This window comes from Marmota marmota, unplaced genomic scaffold (genome assembly GCF_001458135.2).
Source record: "Marmota marmota marmota unplaced genomic scaffold, marMar, whole genome shotgun sequence".
In the NCBI taxonomy this organism is placed as follows: Eukaryota; Metazoa; Chordata; class Mammalia; order Rodentia; family Sciuridae; genus Marmota; species Marmota marmota.
The window spans coordinates 1367019-1373291 of record NW_026000079.1 but is presented as its reverse complement, the minus strand read 5'-3'; positions in this window follow the sequence as shown (position 1 = coordinate 1373291).

Here is a 6273-nt window from a genome sequence, read left to right as displayed (position 1 = left end):
TTCCAATGATGTCCTCTTTACAATTTTTAAGCAAAGGCAGAGATACTTATTTCTTTTACATAAATGATAGAATAAATACCACATTCATTGTACTTTACTTTTACTTTTACTTTTTTTTTTTTAACTTCGCAGTATATCTCAAGACTCCTTCATATTAGTATATAAACATTTAATAAATTAATTAATCCTTGTGGTACTGAAGATTGAACTCGGGGGTACTCTACCACTGAGCCAGCCCAGTCATTTCCTGTTTTTTTTACTTTTCAAACAGGGTCTTGCTAAGTGCTCAGGCTGGCCTTGAAACTCGGGATCCTACCGCTTCAGCCTTTCTCTAGAGTCGCTGGAATTACAGGTGTGGGACAGTCGTGCCCGCCCGCCCACTGGTTTCACTGGTAATAGTTCCCAGTATTTCTGTGTCCCAAATCCTTTCACTGGCTCCACCTAATGGGTAATTAGGTTGCTTTCTTTCTTTTGATCAAGCAAATAATGCTGTAGGAATGATACTGTATACATTTCCTCATTCGGGAGGGAGTAAGGATCTCACACCACTTTGCAAAACAAAAAAAAGGTACTAGGCCATTCACAGGAGCTGGAGTAGCTTCTGTCCACCCACCAGGGTGCCCCAGGGTGCATAAGAAGGCCAGGCCGCCATTCTGCACAGCCACAAACCAAGATTCATCCGCTCTTTTTTTTTTTTTTTTGGTCCCTGGGAATTAAACTAAAAAGGTTTGGGGCCAGAACCAGGTCGACAGACTTGTGGTGACTCTGAACATATCTGGCTGCACCCTTCAGCCCTCGGGGAGGAGGGCTCTGGGGGTTGCTGGGTGAGGAGGGGTCGGGTCCCCCTTTCTGTACTGATAAGATTGGGCCAGAGTGGGCTCTCTGCCCTCCAGCTCAGGGGAGAGCGAGCCTCCACCCATGTTGGGGGGCAGGTCTGTGCTTGCTGGAGGAGGCTGATAATCGTGGTTTCTGTTGAGGACAGATGGCAGTGGGAGGACTGAAGGCCCACTTTTTTATATATTTATTTTTTAATTATAGTTGGACACAATACCTTTATTTATTTATTTTTATGTGATGCTGAGGATCGAACCCAGGGCCTGGCACGTGCTAAGCAAGTGCTCTACCGCTGAGCCACAACCCCAGCCCCTGAAGGGCCATTTTTACCTGGGGGCTCAGGACTTCATCCATTCCCCTCGTCACTCATTTGTCCCCACCCCTCATATTCCCAGTGAATGTTGGGGTATGAGGTTTCTAAATATGAAAATAACTGTTGAGGCCTGGGGATGTGGCCCAGTGGTCAAGCACATGCTTAGCTCCTTCAATCCCCAACACTCCAAAAAAATCCAGAAAAGGGCAGGTGGCTGGCCAGGACTGTTAAGAGGCCCATCCATGCCTGGTGCTGCAGCGGCCCACACCTGGGATCCCAGAGGCTCTGGAGGCTGAGGCAGGAGGATTGCAAGTTCAATAGCAGCCTCAGCAACTCAGTGAGGCCCTACGCAACTCAGTAAGACCCTGTCTCTAAATAGAATACAAAAAAGGGCTGAGGATGGATGTGTCTTGGTGGGTTCAATCCTCAGTGCCAAAAAAAAAAAAAAAAAAAAAAATAGGCTTACCCATGAGATGGCTGGTCTCCAGCTTTGGGTTCTGTTGGGCAACCTGGGCACACCCTGCCCTTTCGCTGACCTCAGTGCTCCAGTTTGGATGCTTCCATTTTTCCATGTTTATTTATTTACTTATTTTTATGCTGCTAGGGATTGAACCCAGGACCTTGTGCTCTGACACTAGCAATTTTATTTTATTTTGAATTTTTATGTTATTTTGAGAGAGGGTCGTGATATTTTGCCCAGGTTGGCCTCAAAATACTGAGCACACAGAGGGAGCTCTGTGGAGTAGAGGAAAGGAACGGTGGAGGGGAGGACTGGGGAGTGATATTGGCCAAATAATATTGTTATATCGCATGCATGTGTGACTGGGTGACAACAGATCCCACCATTATGTACGACTATAATGCACCCATTTTAAAAATGTGGAAAAAAATAAAGAAATCCTGGGCACAAGAGATCCGCCTGCCTCAGCCTTTCAAATCTGGAGATTATGGGCATGTACCACTGGGGCCCAGTTCTTTTTTTAAATTTTTTTTAATAGTTGTAGATGGACAGCATGCCTTTATTTTATTCATTTGTATGTGGTGCTGAGGATCGAACCCAGTGCCTCATGCATGCTAGGCAAGTGCTCTGCCACTGAGCTATAGCCCCAGCCCATGAGGCCCAGTACTTGCTTTGCTTGTTTGCTTGTTTGTTTGTTTTGATACCAGGGATTAAACCCAGGGGTGCTCAACCACTGAGCTATATCCCAGACCCTTTTTATATTTTATTTATATACAGAGTCTCACTAAGTTGCTCAGGGCCTCCCTAAGTTGCTGAGGCTGGCTTTGAACTCATGATCTTCCTGCCTCAGCCTCCCAAGCCACTGGGACTACAGGGGTGCACCACTGTACCAAGTTGTCTATTTCCTTATTTAGTGAAACTGGGGAGTGAACCCAAGAGCATCTTACCACTAAATATACCCCCAACCCTTATAGTTTTTGTTTTGAGACAGGATCTCCTTATTATTGCCCCGTCTGGTCTTGAACTTTGCAATGGTAATGCCTCAGCCTCCCAAGTTGCTGGTCTTCTTCTGTGCCGGGATCAAACTCAGGCCTCACACAGGCTGGGCAAGCATTCTACTGCTGAGCCACATCCCTAGCCCCACATATGAGCTTATTTAAAGAAGCAGAGTTCTACAACATTTTAATGATCAACAGTGATCTCAGCCTCTATTTCCTCTCTCCTGAGAAGACAACATTCCACATTCAAACCATCTTAACTTTCTGAGTGGGGTGGCTCAGTCCTGTAATTCCAGATACTCCAGAGGCTGAGGCAGGAGGATCCAAGTTCAAGGACAGCCTCAGCAATTCAGTGAGACTCTGCCTCAAAATTAAAAGTAAAAATGGCTGGAGATGTAGCTTCATGGTAGAGTGCCCCTGGGTTTGATCTTCTGTACAAGGAAACTATAAAACCTAAACCATCTTAATTTATTTGGGGGAATTTATCTGCATACATCTCTAAACGACACGCTTTTGTATGGTTCCTTCTTGGTTTATTTCGTTTGGGGCATTACCTGTTCGTGGAACCTGTGGCACATAAGTCTTAGCTCTTTTCTGACTCCCTGGTAGAGTCTTCCTGATCCCCACTTCCCACTGTCCCAATAGTGTTAGGTCATTATTTTTTTGTGTGTGTGGTGCTGGGGATGGAACCCAGGGCCTTGTGCATGCGAGGCAAGCACTGTACCAACTGAGCTATATCCCCAGCCCCTAGGTCATGATTTTTCTGGTACAGATATTTAGTGTTCACATTATCAATCACATCTGAGTCATGTAGTGAACCAGGATTATTATTCTTTTCATGAACATTTTATTTTCCCTAAATTGCTAATTTTTGTTTTTTCATTGCTTAAATTTCTAGGCTATTTTTCACTAGTTCAGCCATGAAACCTCCACTATTTCAGTCTCAAATATTTATTTGTTTATTATTGGTACTGGGGATTGAACCTGGGACACTTAACCACTGAGCCACATCCTCAGCTCTTTTTATACTTTATTTAGAGACAAGGTCTTGCTAAATTACTTAGGGCCTTGCTAAGTTGCTGAGGCTGGCTTTGAACCTGAGATCCTCCTGCCTCAGCCTCCTGAGTCACTGGGATTATAGGTGTGCACCTGGCCCTTTTAAATTTTTGTTTTGAAACAGGGTCTCATTAAGTTGGTTAGGGCCTCACTATGTTGCTGAAGCTGGCCTCAAACTTACCACCTCCAGGTAACTGTATGACTGGGTCCACTTTGTCTATGGCCTACATCTGGGGGCACAACTGTCCTTTTGGAATCTCCCTTGCCCATAATTCTGGGGATTCCCCTTCACCCTTTATCCTGTGGTGCAGATTATGTTTCCTAAATACTAGGCGTTTCTCTTTCATGGTTCATTTTCTTTTTCTTTTCTTCCTTCCTTTTTTTTTTTTTTTTTTTTTGGTCCTGGAGATTGAAGCCAGGGCCTTCCGCATGCTAAGCATGCACTCTACCTCTGAGATATAATCCCAGCCTTTCATCATTTTTTTTTTTAAGGAGCATATCCTGTAGTAACTTGGGGGTGTGTGCTTAGAACACAGAATTTACAAGTCTGAAATTATCTGTATTCTATCCTTATACTTATTTGACTCTTTGGCTCTGTCTTAGCCCGTTTTCAGTTGCTATAACTGAATACCACAGGTTGGATAATTTGTAAGGAATCAAGGTTTATTCAGCTCATGGTTCTGGAGGTTGTGAAACTCAAGTTCTGGGACGTCAGCTAGGAGAAACCTTCTTGCTGGCAGACACTCTGCAGACTGGAGGCGGCACAGGGCATCGTGTGGTGAGAACAGGGCATGGACGACCCAGAGACAAACTGGCTTTTAGAACACACCCACTCTCAAGATAGCCCATTAACCCATTAATCCATGAAGGCATTAATCCTTCCATGAGGACAGATCCCTCACGACCTAATCAGTCTTTAAAGGTCTCACCTAGTCCTACCTCTTAATACCTTATAATAGGGATTAAATCTCAACATTAAGAGCCAGGAGCTTCGGGGCAGGCCTGAAATACCACAGACTCGGGAAGCTGAGGCAGAAGGATCACAAGTTCAGGCCCTCCTTACCAGGTGAGTGAGACTGTCTCAGAAAAATAAAATAATAAAAACAAAATTAATAAAAAGTGCTGGGAATGTGGCTCAATAGTAGAGTGCCCCTGGGTTCAATCCCCAATAACAAAAAATAAATAAATTAAATAAACCAAATAAATTTCAACACGAGACCTTTAAACCATAGCAGGCCCCGTGTAGAATTTTAGGCTGAAAATGTTTTGCTTTCAGAGTTCTCTCTCTCTCTCTTTTTTTTCTTTTGTCTTCTCAGTGCTGGGGTGGAACCCGGGGTCTACAAGTGTGCTAGGCAGGTGCTCCACCACGGAGCCCATCCCTACCCCTCCCTTTACCTTTAGATCTGTGAGGCCCCGGCTGGCTTCATTGTCACCTGTCTTCCAGGGTGGCTGTTATGAAGTTCAAAGCCACTGGGTCCTAATCCATTTTGAGACATTTTGTTGGTTTGTTTCTGGTTTCCCCTTGAGACATTGTGGGATTTTCTCTTTGGCTCTAGTGCTCTGAAATTTCTTAAGGGTGTGGAGCATTTTTATTAATTACACTTGATAGTTGGTGGGTCCTTTCTATCTTACAATTCTTTTTTTTTTTTTTTTTTGGTGGTGCTGGGGATTAGAACCCAGGGCCTTGTGTGTGAGAGCTCGTCCCACTGAGCTACATCCCCAGCCCTCAATCTTAAAATTCTTGTCCATCAGTTCTGGGAAGTTTTCTTAATTCTGCTTCTTCTTCTCTCCTCCTCCTCTTCCTCTTCTTCCTCTTTCTTTCTTTTTTTTGGTGATACTGGGGATTGAACCCAGGGCCTTGCACATGCTAGGTGAGTACTCTACCATTGAACTACAGCCTCAGCTCTTTATTTTTTATCTTGAGACAGGGTCTTGCAAAGTTGCCCAGGCTGATCTTGAACTTGAGATCCTCCTGCCTCAGCCTCCTGAGCCTCTTGGATTACGGGCCTGTGCCACTGCACCTGGCAGCTCACTGTTTCTTAAACGGCTTTTAACCAGTTCTTATTTTTATTCCTCTCCCTTCTCATTCCCTTCCAGGCCCACTTGATGACACCATCCCTGAGCATTTTGAGGTTCTATAATATTGATCCAGATTGATTCTTACCATTCCCTGAGGCCACTGTGGTTCTCATCTCTCTTGGATGTGCCAAGTCATAACCTCTGGCACATCGACCCTCTACCCTCCATAATGTTGTCACTGTTCTTTCTCTTCTTCTGAATGCCCATCTTTTGGGTCTGTCTTTTCAAAATTATATTTAATGCCTTTTTGGAAAAATTACCTTTAAATGGGCATGGTGGCACATACCTATGATCCCAGTAACTTAGGAGGCTGAAGCAGGAGGATTGAAAGTTTGAGGCCATCTGGGCAACTTAGTGAGAGGTCTTATCTCAAAACAAAAACCAAAAAAAAAAAGAAAGAAAAGAAAGAAAAAAAAATCCAAACAGCTGGGGGTGTAGCTTAGTACTAGAGTGCTTGCCTAGCCTGAGTAAGGCCCTGAGTGCAATCCCCAGAACTATGCAAAAAAAAAAAAAAAAAAAAAAAAAAAAAAAAA